General features: G+C 32.7%; 1 long non-coding RNA gene across 1 annotated transcript; it reads left to right on the top strand.

Moving 5' to 3' along the window:
- The first annotated feature begins 185 nt into the window (after positions 1 to 185).
- Positions 186 to 16,983, top strand: LOC138306740 (uncharacterized). The gene is made up of 5 exons (XR_011205903.1): positions 186 to 393; positions 1,208 to 1,294; positions 2,949 to 3,032; positions 10,542 to 10,625; positions 16,657 to 16,983. It is a non-coding gene; the product is annotated as an uncharacterized lncRNA (long non-coding RNA).
- Positions 16,984 to 21,954: the final 4,971 nt, after the last annotated feature.

Genomic DNA, 21,954 nt, shown 5'->3' with positions numbered 1-21,954 from the left:
TGGGATTATACGTTAATTATTGATATATAATTTGTATCAAACATTTATTGTTTTGTTGTAAAAAAGACTACGTCACACATTTAACCACCATTATTCTATCATTTGATAAATACTTAATAGGCATTAAAATATCATGCTTTAAGATGTTATAAGTAAACTTACATTTTTACGTGATTTATCAACGTACTTGAGCACAGTTACGTCAACATTTATAGAACAATCCGTAATATGGAAGTTCCAGTGTCTAATAAAAATAGTTTTAAATGGGAGTAATAATCTTTTGCATTTATTATATCATGTGTTTTCTAGGGGGATATCTTGGAGGTAGCTGCAAACAGTGGATATACAGACATAGTGAGTCTACTTCTTGATAAAGGGGCAGATGTAAATAACGTGAGTATCTCAACACGTTCATATATACTGTGTAGCACGGTTATTTTCGCGGGTCAAACTTTTCGCGATATGATCTAAAAACGAGAAAATCATTTTTTTGCGGTTTTATTTTTTGCACGATATGGCTTAAGAATATATATGTTTCCACCATTTCTTAATATTTGGCTGATCAAATTTTCCCGATACAGGAAATTATGCGACATATACGGCATACATTATTATCTGATTGCACATTTGGTATTCAATCACACTTTTTGCAATACCAGTTTTATTTCTGCTCAATATTCTTCGATTTATTTTACTCTAATGAATATTATATATTGGCATGTCCATAGATATAAATATAAAGATACATTTGGGTGTGGACCTCGCATCCCGGAGTCGATATTTTCAAATTATGTTATTCAGAAATACGTCTCAGATTGTCATGGCCAAAGTTGTAATCGTTTCTTTAACATTGACGTCGAATGAAAATACAAAATGTTTACAATTTTGTTTTATTAGATACAGGTATATATAGAATATCCAGTTGCACTATTTGTTTTTAATTTCAAGATGGCGAAAAACATGGCCATCAATAGCTGCAATATTATTCCAAGATGGCTGCTGAATATTGAAAACATTCATAGTTGTTTCATAAAAAATTTAAATAGCAAATTTATTTATCTAGGTTTCAACTATTTTTTTTTTAATTTTCTACAATATATACATCATCAAAACCAAAACATGATGGCGGACGAAATAGCACAAAGTTCTAAAATTCATTTTTTCTAAAAATCACAATTTCCATTTATGATATTACTTTTGTTTCTAGGGGAATACCTTGGTAGCAGCTGTAAGAGGAGATTGGGGCAGCAACGAGTACAGAAAGGAAAGACTCCGAAGAGAAGATGAATATACAGTTAGTGTCTCAACACGTTCCTAATAAATACTCGAGTGTAAGACATATTCGAATTAACGGGTATTTTTAGTATAACTACAATTTTTTTTAAACATTACCAATTATTTTAGTTGCACATGTATCGTTGGTATCGAGAAAAAAATCATAAATAATCACGCATGATTAAACACCTTTAGCCAATTAAGGGTGTTTAATCTTAAAATAAGATACCAGTTAGTGTTCATAAGCTTACTAGATCTTACCGGAATACAAATAGTTGTTTTGAAATCACTAAGTGTTTATTCAAAAAATTATTTTGATCTGGTGAAGGGAGAGAAATGGGAATTATGTATTGCTGCGACATATTACATAACTAAAGAGAGTATCACTTTGAATCATTTTACTGCTATTTCGTGATAATCAGAACATCGTTGCATGTAGATACCTTAGAGTCAGATGGATATCAACTGATATTCAGAGCATTTGACATTTTGTTTTACATTTCACCGTAGAAAGAAAATAAAGTCATATATATGGCACTAAGACCTTTTTTTTCTCAACATACATGATATTTAGACATTAAATCAACAATTACAAAGACATTCATACAACGAAATCTTTTTAAATTCTATTATCTTAGTTATCTTTTATACAATCGTCCTTACTGAAGATAACAAACATATACATTTTAAAAGTAAATGAAGGATAAAAAGAGGGAGATACAGTGAGTTAGGGGATGGGAGATAAATGAGGAGGGGAAGGAGGCGGAGGAGTTAGGAACCTTGCAATATGCAAAATCTGGTGTATGTGAAACAAATCAGGATAAATAATTTATTAGACAACTATGTATGTCCAGACATGTGTTCAAGTATACATTTTACTTAAATAACGATACTTGCTTTTATAAGTCAAACAGAAATTGATACCATTATTGATAACGGTATTGTTTATTAAACAGTTATATTTGTTAAACCAGATGTTTACATAATGAAACAACACTAATTCAATAAAAGTATCACAAGGTACAACAATATATTACTCGAGACATAGGGGTGCAAATAGAAAAACAAACGGTTTAAATGGTTAACCTTTAGCGAAATTGACCTCACCTAGTCCTAACTTCTTTGTTTTTCCCACCTGTTTAACACAAATCTTATTTGTAATATAGTGCATGTGTATAATATTTCCCATATGCAATATGAAGTAGACTGTTGTACATTTTAAAATTATTAGTTATCTTATGGTGAAAGTATTTGCTCTGTCGAAGAATTTCATTTCTTATGTTATGAGTGAAATTAAAATTATAGTGCGATATGTCAACAAGCCAAAGTACGCCAATATTTACTGTATATGTTATTTGTTGTTTTTTTATCTATTTCTACGTGTGTATTTGGAGTTGTTTTTGATAAACAATTGTTTGGGATAAAAAAACGCTGTGGAACTTGAACTTGAGTCCGTTTTCCTTGGGTGTACGTAATGTAATGTTTAGCATGCTGGAAAACATTTATGTTAACATTGTTCATATGTTTAAATGGCAATCAATCATATTGCTTACAATGATTTTATTAAGTGACATAAGTTACAGATATATGAAAATCACAGTATCTAAGACAAAGCATAACTTTTGATTGATAATGAATCATATTTTCGTTTATTGTATCGTGATTGTTTCCAGTGGAATTTCGTGGAGGCAGAAGAAGCCAGAAGAAAAACCGACATGGTGAAACTACTTCTTGATCATGGAGCAGACGTAAATAAGGTTAGAGTTCCAACTCGTTTTCGTATATCATCAAGTGTACGACTCAATATCTATGTTGATTCAACTATTTTGTTGTAGGATATTATCTTTTAAACGTTAATAGCAGAAGGTTAAAGGGTTTCAGAGTTTTACCTCGACATCAAATGAGTATACAGACTCCTAACTTAAATTGATTAGTTGAAGAGAGAACTTTTTAAACGGAAATTTTCTTTTGTTGTGGTTTATCAAATAACTAGGGGATATCACCTTCGGTCCTTTAACGGCAAATTTGTGTTTTGCATATATATACCTAAGGGTTAGCTGAATAGGTATGCTATTCAAAACATAAAGTATTTTGACTTTGAAATTCATATGAGAACAAAGTGTTAGCTAGGTCACTGTGATATTCTTTTTCTATTTTCCATCAGTTTTACTAATTGGTCTCTCTAATCTCTCTAATTACCATGAACCAAGAAAAAGTTGGATTCCTTGAACGCCATACACAATCAAACTGAACCTAAGTTATCTCTGTGCAAATTAAATTCGTTTTCATTTAATGGTTGCAAACGGCTTTAATAGTTTATCCTGTAACTGTCCCACATACCGATAACCACTTTCTAATAATCGTGTGCTTTATCCGTCAATACGAAATCCTTTATCCGTCAGTACGATTCACGTGATATAACGGAACTACTTTTACGTTGACCTGAACTTGATCATGTGCATGAACATCGACCTTCACGTTTGCCAACATCGTCTGCGTGTAAACAGCATTCTCAAAATGTTCCAACGATCTTCATCATCAGAAGATATGGATGATACAGGAATATTTTATTTGAATATTGATTTATATTATATGATGTTTTGTCATCCTGTGCAAACGTTGAGATTTCTGAAAATTATGAAAACACTGAAACATTACAGTCCAAAACCCCCGTGATTTCTAGTATAGATCGGAAACTTAAAAGACAGAAATATGGTCACAAAATAATGAATGGTGACTGTTACAGTCATATATACGGTAAAATCCCTATAACTCGAACAGCAGGGGACCTGGTCAATAGTTCGAGGAAATACAGGGTATTCGACTCATCCGAGGTTGTCACGATCGACAGTCAAAATGTCCGGTCTCTAACTATGACAAGCAATGCAACGCAATGGCATTTTAATTACCCTATCTTTCAGCATTTTGGATTTCTTTATTTAAGTGTTTTATTGACAGAAATATCAAGTTGGAAAAAATTATAACAGAAATTTAGCGTTTGAAAAAGCTAACGAGAAAGCCCTAAATCAAATGTCATTCACATCTGAGTAAGCGATCGTCATCTAGGTTAATGTACAATCCATACATTTTCTGCTATTCAATTATCACAAATCATTTCAAACATTTACAAAATACATACTCACAATAAAGTTATTAACCAGCATATTTACGGACATAAGAAATGATATATATATAGATGTCTATTTAGTAAAGCGTAACGTCAGATTATAAGTGTTTACGAGTAAAGTTACAAAGTACAATGTAAGGGAAAAGGTACGGAACGCACTGATAAAATGTACTTTGAATCTATCGTTTAATATCGTTTACATCTTTCGGGATATCACATTGTGCTAGCCTGTCGAATGAAACCAACAAAGAAACTATAAAAAAAAAAACTTTTATAATTAGGCGGACATCAGCAATATCTTCCGCCTCTTTTGTCATTTCACGATGCGTACTTTCTATTAACACGGATCAACAACTACACTATTTTCGTATTTACAACGAAGATTATTACGAGAGAAACATCGATAACTTAATGCCTTTTCTGAAATATTTAAATAAAGTTAGCATCAAACAGCGACTTGTGATCGAGTAGGTAGGTAATAATGACACCGTTAATCCCCTAATTACCTACAGGCTTGACACGCCAAACGTATAAACACAAGATCGTGAGCAATTATCTATGTCGGTCAGTGCAGTCAGGTGTAACAAAAAAAGTCTCAAGGGCCGATCACCTGTTCGACGAATTCATGGGTATATACTTTGTATTTGAAAAAACGGGGACATGTTTTTATTCGAAGAATAAAGGCTATTCGACGAATAGCTGTTCGAGCTATCTGAGGTTTTGTTACATAGATTAAATAGAGAGACGGTCGGGACCGTACGACCAGTTCGACGAATAGGGGATATTCGAGGAATCCGGGTTCGAGTTTTACTGTATATATCAATCATTTTACAGTTTGTATTGATTCACGCTTTGTAAATACGGAATTTAGTAATCCGCTCACGGGTTCGTTATTAGCTATAACTGTGTAGCGACAGCTAGATAACCATTACACCACATGCATGTGTATTGCTATCTATGAGTCTAACAAATGACTAATTAAGCCAAGTATCCCAAAAATAACTCACCTGTGTAGTGTATTGCAATGGGGCGTGTTGTTTACATACGCCCGAATGCACATGCTAGTATATAGTATATTAGTTCGTGGGAACATTTAAACTATTTAATGAATGTAACTAGTTTATATTAAGTAAGTTAGTCAGTTATATACTACTATTAGACATTTACAATGCCACGTTATATAATCGTGTGGTCGTGACGGTGCGGAATGCGCCAACCATTAAGGCGGAATGCACCGTCATTTTGTAACTTGAACTTAGATAAACATTCATTGGAAAATAGTATAATTTATTAATTTTATTATCAAACTTAGTGTTATAAATAGTAAATATGACATACGTATATTTTATCTTAAAACTCTGAAGATGGTGGATTTATTATGGCACTACTACCACTTCAGCTAAGAGTATTTGGTTGTAAAGTTTTCATTAAGGGCTGCATCGAGGCTTTTATTGGCGGCCCTGTGTGGGCGACGTCAGTATGTTCTGCGTGAGCCGGATGTTGGTCTTTGTTCTATGTGAACACTTTTGCATTATTACATGCTGATACGACGTGTCATGAACTTTGACTGCTGACTTTGATCTGTAACTGTGTTACAGCATGTAGGTAACAGCGATGGAACCACAAGGTAGCAGCTGGCAGACAGACCGTGGATTACAGACCACGACAACTCCAGTGATCGTATCTTAGACTCTATGGGTTTATCATAAGTAGAATATACAATTTACTTTTATAGGTACATCTGTATGATATTGTATCATATGTGTAATTAGTGTAATAAGAAGTGTATCTAGTTTTGCTTAAGGAAAAACCAAAATATTCATGTATGATTTGTAAAATATATATAATATATATTGTATAACAGTCTTGGTATCATTCCTTACCACACTTGGATTGCCGAACTCGTCCATAGTTACAGTAAGTTTTCCATGACAAGAGATACCCTCAAGACAAAACAAAAGGTATTTAAAAAGGAAAGGGAAACAAAACAAAACACATAATTACAAATTGTTTATGGAAAAAATTACTTGGACCATCCACTCAATAAACACAGTTTGGTTAAACAATTCCTTACATTTCGGTTTGTGGGGAGTACAAGAACACTATGATTTGAAACAGGGGACATGGAATTAAAGACTACCTCAGATGGTACAGAATACCTCGAGTTAAATGAACGACAAACGAAAACTCACACCAGGGAAAATTAATGCGACGTCAGACAAGTATCGCCAAAATTGTTTTCAACGAACTAATCTGCTTGTGATCCCATCAGTATTTATAAACTTTATGCAGCGCAACGTCCCATGGATTACAATAACAACAACGATGAACGTTATACATTGGCACAGGGACACTTCCGCTGAGTAACACTAAAACTGACAAATGTTTTATTAAATAAAGAATTGGAGACAAAAAAACTTGGATTGTTAATGAAAACATGGCAAAGAAAGGAAACTTAGACAAGGACAATAAACGTACTAGTCACTGCGCGAAAAAGCACCTCTTCCAAAAACTGCGCGAAGCCAATAATGTACCCCAACTGACATAATACAAATAAGTGGACACAAAAATGTACAATCTATCATAAATTACAGTTCAATATCCGAAACACAGCAAAAAAAGATGTTCAAATAGTTTAGCCTTTCACCGTGAAATAGAAAATTCACTCGCTCCAATCCAGCGAAACAAACGTCACAGAAGTTTAAGTTCCAACCATACACAGCTCTTGCAGCAGCGTTACAAATTAAAGCAATTTCACAATTTAATCTCAATGTTGTATGGTGCAACGTTTCATATCCAAAACATGAATATCTAAACATGAAATGATTAAATAGCACAATAGGCCGGTGTTATTCAGCTTTCATGATATCAACTAAATAATACAGCTATTGATTAGCAAGTTTCTTACCACACGTTGTATAAACTGTGTATGTATTCCGATTGGCTGACATGATGAACTACTTATTTCTCAGTGCCACGTCATCACTTCTCAGTGTCATCAATAATCGAGGGACTTCATGATATGTTGTGATCGCCGCTTGACCTCAAAACTACTGCTGTGGAGTCTAAAACAATGTTGTACGATGCTATACATTATGGGAACTCGAAGATTCTGATGACGTCTGTTGCCGTGATATTATACAGAATCCGCAGTTGATTTGCACTGCTTGACACACTCTCTTTATATATATATTTACAATGATCTGAACGGATACATTTTCAGCCGATTAATTCCAAACTGATTTTAACAATACTAGGTATTACATGAAAATAACTCAATTTGAATTAGAATATAACTTTCTCTTGGTTCATTTTTGTTTTCATTAGTTACTGTTGCTAATGCATTTAGTATTAACACCTCCTCAGTAAAGATGGCCGGAGTGCTAGTAATATTCTCCCAAATATTGACACTATGGTCAATAACATGTATAACAATATGAGAGAACAGTTCTGAAACGTCTAACTATTGGGAAGTTGTACGTTTATCTGGTGGTTATGTGCTGTACTTTATTAATTCGCTATTTTTTTTTTTCGTTTACTACAAATCTATTGAAATTAAACCTGCTTCTACATGCTGACATTCATTATTCGTTTATTATTCATTTCAGTGATTAATGATGATCATTTTTTTTAAAAAGAACTACAAGTTGATGTTCATTAAATTATCAAATACCGCCGGACCGCATAGAGTTGTATTGAAATCGCTGAAAGTTTACTTTAATAATATTACTTAAGGTTAACTTGAATAGATTTTTTATGTTGTGGAGATATAACACGAAAATCTGAGTTACTCTAAATAAGCCGCGAAGCGGTTTATGATGAGAGTACACTCATATTTTGTATTATATCTCCGTAATATAAAAATATTTTCAAATTAATCCCTATAATTCAATTTAACTAAATATAATCTCTTCAATATTGAAAATTCATTTTGTCTATGGAATCACTACGCCGTCATTTCAGCCAACCAAAAGTAAGTTTACAAACGGCGACGCATTTGTTGTCCCTTTATAGGCTTATAAAGTGAATTTTAAGCCAATGAAAATGCTCGTAACAAGCAAAATTGATTTTCCTGATGAAGGTAGAAAAACAAATAACTAAAGAAAGAATAACATTGGAAGATTTTATAGCAATTCTGTGAAAGGTAAAATAATTTTGCATTGTTTTTTTAACATAATTGATTTGTATACAAATATATACAATATATTGTAGGATCGGCCACAATTTGGTCAACTTATACTAAGCCTTCACGCTATTGTTGCATGTAGATACATTTATGTCAGACTGATATAAGATACTATTCAGAACATCCGACACTGTTACATTCTACTGCTTAAACACAACTAGGTTATTTTGGCCTACATCTTTGAAATTACATCTAGGGCTTTTTAACTGAAAAATTGCATATCCAATTACTCAGGTAAACACTGCAAAACATTATCATTTCATTTCTAATACTTAAAGTTGTATGGTCTATCACTTTCGCTCTTATGTCGTCATGAAAACTGTTTAAGTGTTATACATATTTTTCGCCGTCTGTCTGAGTTTAAAACTTTCTAATTTTACCACTTTTTATAAAGTTACAGCAATAGAAGTATTTTTAATTAAAAATGTAAAAAAAAAATTAACGTGTACACGTGAAAAATAGGCTCGAAAGATGCCGAATCATTCCGAACTCTTCCGAACGTCGTCGCGACAATCTCGAAGTAACACGAGAGTTGTAAAACCAATAGAAAATGTCAACAATTTTTTCATAAACAAAGCATGTGGTCGACCTCAGCAAACTGGATTTACAAATACATTAATTCTCGCTCATTACAATATTTGATACACACAATATTGAAATACGTCAATGCGTGAATTGGATGAATTGGATGGTTCAAATACTCGCTTTGTGGACATATATATACATGTACCAGCATGATTTGCTCATATTAGCCAGAAGGAAAACGTAAACAAACACATGTGCGCTTACGCTAGTTACCTTGATCACCACGTGCAGGACGTGTGGACGTCAGTCACGTGATACGATTCGGAATTCCGACAAAACCCGAAGGTACTGAACATGGCGGTGATTGAAGGCGTTTTTATTCAAAACCAGGAATATATGATTCCTAGATTTCGGCTCTCTTACAGGCTGACATATGGTTTTGGGGGAGCTTAATCATTAAGTTACATGTCCATGTTCAAATATCAAATATTAAAACGACATATCGTTACAATGAAAATTACCAGAAATACAACTTTAAGTAAATAGGACATTTAGAATAAAAACAAAAATGTTCACTATTTGACCATTGAAATTAACACGAGTCTAAAAAATACAATATCCAGGGGATGGTTGTTAGTGAATCCAGCACATTTTCTCGTACATTATTTTCTCTTTTGATAGATATTTAATAGGGCTTTAAACTTACTGTAGTATATTAAAAGCTACATTTAACAATTCCTTGTGCTATACGTGAAGTAACAAATTTACTATGATATGTCCACATTGTAGACCACGATTACATTAACATTTGTAGAACAATCGTAATATCGATAATTAGATGTGTATATATTTGCCACTTTGGATGTAATTTGTCAAACACATGTGGTTAATATATCTGATTATACATTTGTCAATGAGTCTTATTTTGTGCACTTGTATACCCGTTAAATACAGCATGCTATAAAATGTCAGCATTTACCTCGACATCAGATGAATATATCAACTCTAATTCCTTAAAATAATTTTGATCTGGTGAAGAAAAAACGTTTTTAACGGAGATAACATTTTGCTTAAATATAAGCAATAATTATATGGATAGAAATTAAAATCTGCTTCCCTAGGAAATATAACTTCAATTTCCTGCTCTCTGGTGTTATATTTTTAGCATGATTTGTCCACAAACTAAAGCACAAGTGCGTCAACATCCATGAAACAGTAATATTATCGATATATATATATATTTTTTACTTTTTATGTGTTTTATATATGTGATTGGTATATCTGTTTCTAAATTTGTCAATTAGTTACAATGTTTGCAATATTATTGGCAGTTAACATAAATAGAAATTATAAGAAAGTTTCAGTTTATATAAAAAAAATAAATGAGAGTAAATACTATTTTACATTTGTTATATTTATTTTTTTCAGGAGAATCCCCTGGAGGTAGCTGCAAATGGAGGATATACAGACATAGTGAGACTTCTTCTTGATAATGGAGCGGACGTAAATAAGGTTAGAATCTAAACACGTTCGTATATATACATGTGCATGACTGCTTTATTGCTATCATCGGACATTATCATTTTAATTATAGGACCATAAGTTCCCCCAAAATGCAATTTAATGCTAATATTTCCGTTTTCTGTTATTTTAAAGCCAATCTGTAATGCAAACTGTTATCGCTATGACCAAATCAAATTCCCCGCTGCCCCTGTCTTTGGAGCCTCTTCTTGTGACGTCATAAGTACCTCCGACGTCATAAGAACTCTCGACGTCATTCGCGGTAAAAAAAAACCATTAAAATAAATATAAAATCTTCAGGAACTTTTCCAAAGTTTTTATCAATATTCTCCATCTTTAGGATATTAAACATTTTAAAATCATTACAACAAATATTGTTGCAAATTACGTAGAACAGTTGCGGTTTTTCATTCAGATAGCATGCAAGTATGTCGTACGTCACAATACATGTTAAACATATCACTACACCAACGGGAGTTATAGGCGAATTATGATCTCATAAATTCCCGTTTTGGTTGGTAAGGTTATATAATGTCAGTCCCGAGCAAATGGAAATATAATGCGATACTGTGTATATTTTTACCACTTTAGATGTATGTGGTCATACAGAAGTATACTGAAGATCCAGTTTCCAGGAAAAAATATATTATATACAATAGAATTTGCTGTAACAGACAGTAATTAATATTTTACATTCATTATATATTGGATTTTATATGAGTGTTCATTTCACATCATATTTTATGAAATGAGTCTAAGAAGTTTTTATTTTTGCGAGCCTTGGCGAGCAAAAGTTAAAACTTCGAGACGAGTTTCATGAAATATCATATGCACTGAACACAGATTTAAGATAGTTTAATCACATAACTACAAATGCAATGTACCTACATAACAAAGAGTTTCACGTAAAAATGTATTCCGAATATCCGAGAAAGGCCTCCATTTTGTCACGTCGTTCTCGTAATCCTGACGTCACGTCATTTTCCTGACGTCATTATATTGTTTCTGTCTGACGTCACAATGAATTTCTAGCCAATGGAAATCGCTTCAGGTCATATTACATTAGTGCTATACGCAAAAAAATATTACACGGGAGAAATCACTGGATATCAGGCGGATTATGTGATAAATCATTGTTATTTTATATAATAGGGATTACCATTTGCTGCTGTATAGAATGTAACATGTTTTCCTCTTTGGTAAGTTACAAGTGAAATCACAATTTAGCGTGATTTCTGCTACAGCACAATGTCGTCAACATGTATAGGACAATCATAAAATTTGTTGCATCGATGTGTATGTTTTACTCACTTAACGATGTATACCTAAAGAAGTCAAAATTTTCTTGCATGAAACTTTTCTCATAAAAATATTTGGGGATATGAGTTGATACCATAGAAGAAAATAGAAGAAAACAATATATGTCTGTGTGCTCGTTTTTTGAGATAGTATCACTTAAAGTTACCTTATTGACAGCATACTTGATTTTATTGGAATTTGTTTATTTGACCACATACACGATATATTGGAGCCATAATGTCCGAATCGGGAACGAATGGACGAATGAATGGATATCTGTATTTCCTCCAACACTTGAAGATTGAATTCTTGTACAACTCAAAAAATGAGATCTTGAAACATATGCACAATTATTAAGTTAAAAGATTTAACAATATAAAAACTCAATTATTGAGGAATAACGAATTTAAAGATTGTGTTTTGTATCGTTCTAAAAATACAGCCGTTGCAACCAATGCAACGATGTTGGCTTCATTTTACATACTATCTTTGCTGATTCAACCATAATATATTTCCAATGGTCCAAATTGACTTCTATTGAATTTATGTCTCCCTCCAAGCAGAAACACTAGATCATCATCGTCATTAAGAAATATCACACTCTGTATGACCGGAAGTAGATTAACTATAGTTGTTTGTAAATCGTCTCTTTCATTGAAATAAACACGGCAATCTATAAATAGATGTTTTCAGAATGTCATCCAAATTCCTTTTTTTTAGAGTCACAAATACAGCGGGTGATAGGAAGGGTTTCTAACTTTACCAGAAATTAAACTTCTCAACAAATAATTTGGATTTCTTGACACAACAACCATAATTTGTGTGGAGTTATTCTCGGATGGAGTTCCTGTAGCCGTGATAGATCTATCCGTCTAGGTACACGTTCCCTCCATTTGATTTCTGAAGTTTCACATATTGTTTTTTTTTTGCAATCAGATGTTTGGTTTATTTTTCGAGTGGTCTTCTTTGAAACTATTTCAGCAGTTATGATTAACAGCAAATACTGTACCAATTTGTTGAGCAACGGCATGCATCATTTTCAGTCATATATCTCTGTACATATATCTCTGTACATATATCTCTGTACAGTTTATAAATTTATTAACAACATTTAACAAATACAATGTAAAAAGAGGACAAATTATATACTATTTTTTTTTCAACAGAACTTTGATACATTTTCATAAACTTTACAAATTGATCACACAATATTTTATTAACTTTAGCTATTACCAATTTTGGATTCAATTATTAAGGAACTGAGATTTGCATACATACATCAGATCATATTCATTTACTTTTTTCTATATAAGTTATGTATGGAACTATTCTACTTTCATTTACAAAAAAAAGTTAAGAGCAAAAAACACATTTCATGTCAAAACATTGACCTAAAATTAACTTGAAATTCATATGAAATTGACCGGGAATTGACCTAAATTTATATGAGGACTTTGATCTGACATTCACATGGAGATATGTTCAGGTCAATTTCAGGTCAATTTTACCTGTAGAGCGTTTGCATATGCATCGAACTTTTTGTACATTATCCATCATAGGAAATAAATACACTGTCTTACAAAATAAAGGATGTCTGCATAATGATTAAAATATAAAAAAATTAAATCAGTGTCACATTTATTATTTATTACATATCAAACGTATTCCAATATCATATACCAATAAAATAATTCTAACATAACTAAATATTAAAATATTGTCAGGGCCAACAATTTAACATCATTCAAGCCAATGAAACACATTTAATTACAGACTTTAAATTATTTTTGTTGAATAATTAAATACAAATATCGCCATCACAATTATATGATGACAAGCAAGATATTGTTTTGATATGCACACTAGCCGTTTTCGATTATACAGTTTCAGTCGGTTTGACTGGTTTGACCATAATGCAGTATGTAAGAGAAAAAAAATAATTGCTATTCCTAAAGTCATTTTGCATTCCACCATAACATGATCGTATCTACTGACAAAGAATTATGTTTGTATCATATATAAATTATCTTAAATATCCGTGCCATATGTATTGGCAAACATATTTTTTTTATTTAAATGGTAGCCAAAGAAGAAATGGCAGCGTTATCATACGTTGTTTAGGTATAATCGCTCACAACGCGGATACATTGCATCGTAAGAATATTTTCTTATTTCAGAATATGCACTAGCTAGGTAACCACAATAGCTTTTATACTCTCAACTTTGAAGTTTTTTTTATGTTGACAATTGATTTATGGAAATAAGGTTTTAAATATGTTAAATAACAAAGAATACATAGTAAACATAATTACCAGCGTACTGTATTATGTCTGAAGTTGTTTGTTTATGAATAGAAAACGGATCTTGTTATTTAAAACAACTCATTTTATATTTCAGACAAACGTTGACAAAGTCCCCACAGGTCTTTATCAACTTCAAATAATTACTTGCACAATCGATCGAACCAATTGTTACGAATACTGAAAGCGGTCACGATACCGGCGAATATTAGTGATGTATCTACAACTAGGCCAAATTGTGATAACGAATGTCTAAGCTGATCCGTTAGGCATCATTTCTGAATATACACTGCAGTATGGTTACCGGATTGTTTCGAATAACTGCAAAATGAAATGTATAAACTATAATGTATGTTAAAAGAATTATTTCATGTACAACCTTCCCTACAGATGTTATAAACGTCAAATGCATGCATCGTCTGTCAAGCACGATCGCTGAGCACTTCAGGTCAGAGCGTAACTGCCAAAACAAATAAATCACGGAAAAGAATTACGCCAATATGAATAAGTTTTTAATTCAAAGTCAAATATAGCGCGATTTATATATCTTAATGCAGCTTAAATAAGAGATACATTTTGACCAACCTTGCTATCTCGTTTTACGTATTATTAGTTTAAAGTGAGTTATATTTCCGAAATAAAAAAACATATTATGTTCTATAGGCATAATGTATATGCCGTAAGCGAGTCGAGTGGTGACGTCTAGCACAGGGTTGTTGTGTAGGCCTAAGCAAGTACATTTTTATATGTATTTATGATTTTCTTGGTAATTAAATTGCCACATATAATTATTGTATATAATTAGATAATGAACTAGACACATGTTCAAACATACTGTACATGTAATGAATATCCATGTGTGTGATTAGAAATAATCATGTCTTATAGATCTATTGGAATTCAAGTATCTATAGTCTAGATCGTAAAGGCTATGTTGGAGACATTGCTTAATGCACTGACCATTCTTCTCTTATCAATCTGACAGACTTATTTGGATAAAAATACTCTATACAACAAATGACAAATACAAAAAGTATACCCTATGTGTTTAACATATTGAGTTTTATACTACATCATGTCTCTATTTTACCTGTTCCTTCATCTTAGTTTCAACTAAAGCTTGTAAGATACATATCTTAGGTCTACATGTTCCATGCAGATATCTAGTAAAAGCAAAATTGGTATGTATTTGATTAAAAATTGTGTTCACTGATAGAGGAATGTTTCTAAGATATTGTTAAATTCAATATAGTATTGAAAATCGGTTCAGCTAATAAATCTCATTAATGAAACTTTATTTTTGCAGGTCATTTTTATCTTAAGATTGGTATTTTGTAATTGTTTTACGATTAAAATATTATCTCATTTTTATATTGATTTTTCCATGTGAAATTTGCCTGAAGGTTTTTGTTTTACCTGAAATTGAACTGAATGTCACATGAAAAAATAATGCTGATGGAATTGTCCTTAAAATTTTATATGAGGATTTTGAACTGAATTCACATACGATTTTTCCCTGTATTTGGTCTGAAATTGACCTGAAGTTGAGAATGAAAAAAATACATCAATTGTAGGTGAAATTGCCTGAGTAGTAGAATATTATACCTCACGGCATATAGTTAAAGTTATTTCGGTAGAATCATATTTTACCAATATATATGTGAAACTACTTCAGTCCTAAATAAGGTTAGCGTCTCGACATGTTGCTATTTATATCCATGAGTACTACCATTTCGTTGTCATGATTGCGCATGTATTTTTTTCCTTGGATCTTTATATGTTAGTTTCAATTTCAATGAATTTTGAGATTTTAAAGTTCTGTGTGCCAAATATTTCATATTCAAGAGTCAAGATAAGCTTTTTTAATAGTTTGTTTGGCCCTACAAAATTACCAACATTTTGAGAATCACAATACTTACAACAATAAGTATAAGTAAGAGCTGAAAATGTCGTGTGACGGTATTGCCCAAACTCATTATATCCATATTTACAATGCGGTGAAATGAGTAGACACAGTAAGATCGTCAAGCCAGGTTGTGTTCTATTATTTTATTTCACTGTGTGATCAGTAATTGTAAGGTAATTTCTGAATGTGTATTTCTCTCTTAACATACATATGGCATAAAAGCTAGAATACCTCTAATTTTAGTAAAATTTCATCAACGTATAGTCATCATATCCCCAACGAATGTTAACTTACAGAGTGTGTTTTTTTTGAAGGAAAAATTAATATTAATTGTAGTCCGCTTACCATGAAAATAGTAAAATATTGTTTAATGAATGTTTTTTTTTTAGTTTTATAATACGTGTTCATTTTGAGATTTTATTATAACTTAAAATAAATATAGCAGTCATATTTTTTGCAATTTTATTTTCATGGGGTATATCAAGTCATGTCTACCATCATATCTTGTTCGTTCTAGGGAAATCCCGTGAAGGCAGCAGAAATAGGAGGACACACAACACTAGTAAAGCTACTTCGTGACAAAATGGCAGAACAAAATGAGGCTAGTATCCAAACACTTTCCTACATATACATATATTTACCATTTATTCATTGTTTTGATCGATATCTATTTTGGAATCTCTGGAGCTAAATTTTGTTAGAGTTTTAATTGGCTAATTAGCTTCGGCGTCAGGCGGATATAAACATACGCGGCATTTTGGGCGCTAGCTACAGTTAACTGAACTTCCATTCAAGGTCAGAGACGTCAAATCAACCAAAAACTTTCAACACTTGCTTGTCAACTATTCAGAGGCATATACGACTCTGATATTGGGCATATAAACATTATCGGATAATGGGCTACCAAGTTGGTCAGTCATTATCTTGACATTCAATCAGAGTCACCGGGCCCGATATGTATTTTTTTGCCAATAACTAGGAGGTATAAACACAAAATTGTTTGGCATGAAAAATGTGATGTCACGCTACCAAATTAGTTGAAATGAGTGACCCTGACCTCCATTCAAGGTTTTATGGGTAACATGGGCTAAGGAACATCGTTTTTTTTTTCATGAGACTCCTAAAATTTGCCTAGTGGATTTATCATACTTTCTCTGACTCTATGATGTTATCCAAATTATAATTATCTAATTATATTATGATAACCTACTTAGCTATCGGATTGTGTATCTAACACCTGGTTTTATTTTAGGATAAACCAGCTCAGACTACATTGCCAATAAAACAAGATGAAACACAGACACCGGTCCATAGTCAGTCTGCCAATTCTGGACAACTTGATATCAACACAGGTAATACTACTTTTCTTGTTATTCCTACTTCATTTTTAACAATGCAAGTCATTGGTGCCCATTTAAAATGTATTTATCTTTTCAAACTGTGTGACGAGAATATCATAAGATGACATCTTAATAAAAAATAAATAGAGTATATATCCAGTGACGTAATAGAATCGTTTAAGAACAAGACATGCAACAATTATATTACACAGACAAATTCTAAGAGTTTGTACACCCTGGATCAATTTATCAATCATCAATAGTATAATATTTGTGTAGAGATTTAAGACCTTGCCGTTTATGGTAACACATCAGTCAAGCAGCATCGCTATACACGAACGTTAAAGGTAGATATAAATCGTTTGTATTTGGTCATTCGGTGTCATTGTATGTATCGGGCCGATATTCGGTTAACAAAAAGTCAGTCAGAATATTACATAACTAGTGATGATTGGTTAAATAGTGATAAACAATATGATGTTAGACTCTACGACGAGTTATAGTACGCCTACTTGATATATTTATAGGAAACAATAGCGTTGTCTACTGATTAGCGTCGTGTTAAATGCTGTGAGAGGGTAATATCGATCTATCATGGCCTGGTTGAGAGGGTACTATTGCATAATAGTATTGTCGAGGGACGGAATAGTGCCCGAGACGAAGCCCTATCCTATCACGAAACAATACTATGAGGCAATAGTGCCCTCTAAAATAGGCCATAATGGGATTAGTACATCACCCTCACATGAGACCCGTTTTCACGTCATCGTAACAGAAGCACGTCAAGCGACACATCGCAACGCGATCTTCATTTCCACACCACGTTGTTAGATTAAAAAAACAATATATGAATTGTTGCAGAAATATGTCTTTCTATATGGAGATTAAAAGTAAAATGATATAGAGCATGAGTAAACTGTCTTATGTGGAAAAGCAACATTTGCTTCCATCCCCGCACACAACCATCTTGACGTCTTGGTCGAAGCGTAACGTTATAATGACGCCATGTAATGGTGACGTCACAATACATTCACTTTCAATTTCGCGCCACTTCAATACTGTCCGCTTGACCGGGCACTATTGCAAATAGTACCTATATGTGTAGCCAATCAGAATCCAACATTATGTCACGTAATTTACTAACCATCCATATAAAACAATATCACAGATAATCTGTTTTTTCGATTCAAACATATTTTATTGTCAAAAATACAATAATGGATTAGGCACAAGCTATCACAACTTAATAATGCCTTCTCCATAATACATGTATATACAATACTTTGACAGCATACAATCATATAATTATGTATATATACAGAAAATATTGAAGAAGAAATAGAAAAAAAAATCAAAATGAGTTTGTTGTTACAGACTTGACCTAAAATCTAGCACTATCTTTAATAAAGGTTTGTACCCATTGAAATATAATTTGGTTTTCCATGTTGGACAAGTGTGGAGCACCATAAAGCAAAATATTAATTGAAATATTACCATATTGTGAAACATTACGGAATAAAACATCCCTTTGCCTAGTATAAAGACTACAATAAAAAAATAATGAGTTGCATTTTCACATTGATTACCACATGCGCATGATGGGTCGTTAATTATATTTACTCTGTACAAATCATAGTTCAGACTGCTACACGAATGTCGCAATCTTGTATGTAAAATATTAATCTTCCTTTTCCAAGTAAAATAATAAACGGGTAAAGAATTTACATCAGATTGTATCAAAGTTTTGAAGGTACGAACGGATGGCTGCTCTCTGACATTGCTAGGCAAATCATTCCATAATCTAATAGAAGATGTCGAGAAAGATTCAATTGAACATGACAAACGAACTTTCGGAATAACATAGTTTTCTCTATTTCTCATGTTGTAGGCGGATCGCTTCAACTTTAGGAGGAAGGATATTGGTCAGATAAGATGGGGTTAGGTTATTATGGAGTTTATACATTAGAATAAGTTTTTTTTTCTTCTTTTTACTAGAGGTACACGATTTGTTTCGAAATAGAGTGAGTCTTTACTTGAGAAGGATGGCATACCCGTTATGATTCTTGCCGCCTCAAGCTGCACTTGTTCGAGTTTGTTAACATCTCCCAGAGAGCAGCCATCCCATACTTCACACGCATATTCTAACACAGGCAACACAAATGCTTTATATATCCTTAATAAAGTTTTCCTATTGAGTAAAAAATTTAACTAACGTAATGCCGAAAGTTTTTTCATACACGATTTTTGAATTTCTGAAATGTGTAAACGACCATTTAGCATCTGCACTAAATGTCACACCTAAGTGCCTATGACTGTCAACGCATCTTAAAATTTCATCACCAAAAGAAAGTTGCAAGGGATGCAGGTTTTCAGAGTTGGATACTAGTAAAACGTCCGTTTTTTGAAGATTAAATTTAGTGAGCCAATCTAGAGACAATCTGTTTAATTTATCTAAATATATATTAAGATTTAATTCAATATCGTGAACAGAGGATGAAGAATACATCAAATAAGTGTCATCACGCAAATAGACGTGATACACTATCTAAATTGTCAACTATATCATTAATATATATTAAAAACAAAAGAGGCCCTAACACTCTTCCTTGTGGGACTCAAGCAGATAACGGTGTAAAAACACTCAAACATCATAAGGATAAGCATGGTACATTTTAACATATGCATAAGGCGACTGTCACTCACCTCTGGGGACCGACATCACAGATTATCTGTTATGGTTTCAAAATACAGTATGCTATCACATGGATGAGGGATATGGCATGATAAATGTGTATGTAGTACAACACGACTATGACGAACCTCTTTACATCGAGAGAATCGCATTTATGTACTTCTTTATAAGCACAGTTCGTTATACACGTAAAACAGATATATTATATAAATATTGACGAATAGGAACATTTACTTTTATAAACCATGTAGAAACGTGTTTTACTGTAATGAGCAAATTCCCCTTTTTATGTTTGTTTTTTATCTGATGACAGACTATTACTTAATCTGAATTAATCAATATGTACAGGTACATGACGGTTACACTTCGACTTCTCTGTTTGAAGGCAAAAGGATAAAAAATTAAAAAACTATAAATATAAAACATAGAACTATGCGAGTAATGACACATTAAAAATTTGCTTTAATGCGGTAAGTGTGTTTATATAAAATACAGAAAACGTCATTGTACAATACTATTTTTACGGATTGCCTCATAACCATGTTTGTTTTTATAATGTTTTTAACATCATTTTCAGATATCGGAGTCCGTTGTTGAGATTGTGAAAAAAGGAGACATCGAACAATTTGAACTCCTTACGGAGAGATTGAAGACTTTAGAGTACGGAGGGCAGTCCTGTTGTTAGTATTCTTCATGTCGTGGCTCTTTATGGATCACCGAAAATGATTGAATGCACGGCTTTATTTGGTTTTTAAAGATACATATTCTATAAAACAAGTTCTATCATCTGGACATATAAACAAGAATTTGACAGTTAAATCATTGATAAGCCATTTCACATGTTTTGTCTGTGGTTAGTAACTCCATACTTGAATAATACACAGGCTTAATTCATCAAAACTGATGTTTTTTAATGATTCTAAAAACAAGTCTTTAGACCATAAGGATAATACACGAACTATATACTAAGAACGTATTTCGCGCCATTAATAACCATACAACCCGAATTTAAGAATCACCGAGACTTTTGATAGTTTTTTTTTCAACCTGTGGTAAATGACAATATTATACCGGATCCTGTACTCCATCTCTGTTCCCCATCAAGGCCACGTGGAGGGGTATTTAAGTGTCCCCCCATTCACTGTCAGTCGCCGTCACAGAGGCGCTGGAAAAGCAAAGCATGATGGGTAATGATTTAATCTAACGGTGTTTGATAGTAACTCCAGATATTGGTTGAGGATGCAATGGAACATATAGGTATAAAGTCACTTCGATGAGTTTTAAATTTTGATATCGGATATCAAAAGAACAGCTTTAACACATCAAATGAATCTACACGACTAAATTACTAATATATTTAAGAAGTAATACTGCAGTATATATACCATCACCATGACCCGAATGGTTATAGTGACACCGAGATATGGTATTTAAGTCTACAGCTAGTAACACCATCAACCCGAATGGTATGACACCGAGATAATTTAAGTCTACAGCTAGTAACATCACCATCATCCCGAATGGTATTTATAGTGTAACACCGAATGATATAGTGACACAGATATGGTATTTAAGTCTACAGCTAGTAACACCATCAACCCGAATGGGTATAGTGACACGAGTTATGGTATTTAAGTCTACAGCTACCATCAACCCGAATGGTATAGTGACACCGAGATATGGTATTTAAGTCTACAGCTAGTAACACCATCAACCCGAATGGTATAGTGACACCGAGATATGGTATTTAAGTCTACAGCTAGTAACCACACCATCAAAGTCC

Source organism: Argopecten irradians, chromosome 13 (assembly GCF_041381155.1).
Source record: "Argopecten irradians isolate NY chromosome 13, Ai_NY, whole genome shotgun sequence".
Lineage (NCBI taxonomy): Eukaryota > Metazoa > Mollusca > Bivalvia > Pectinida > Pectinidae > Argopecten > Argopecten irradians.
Note: the sequence above shows the minus strand (reverse complement) of the source record. Positions and strands in the feature narration are given on the sequence as shown.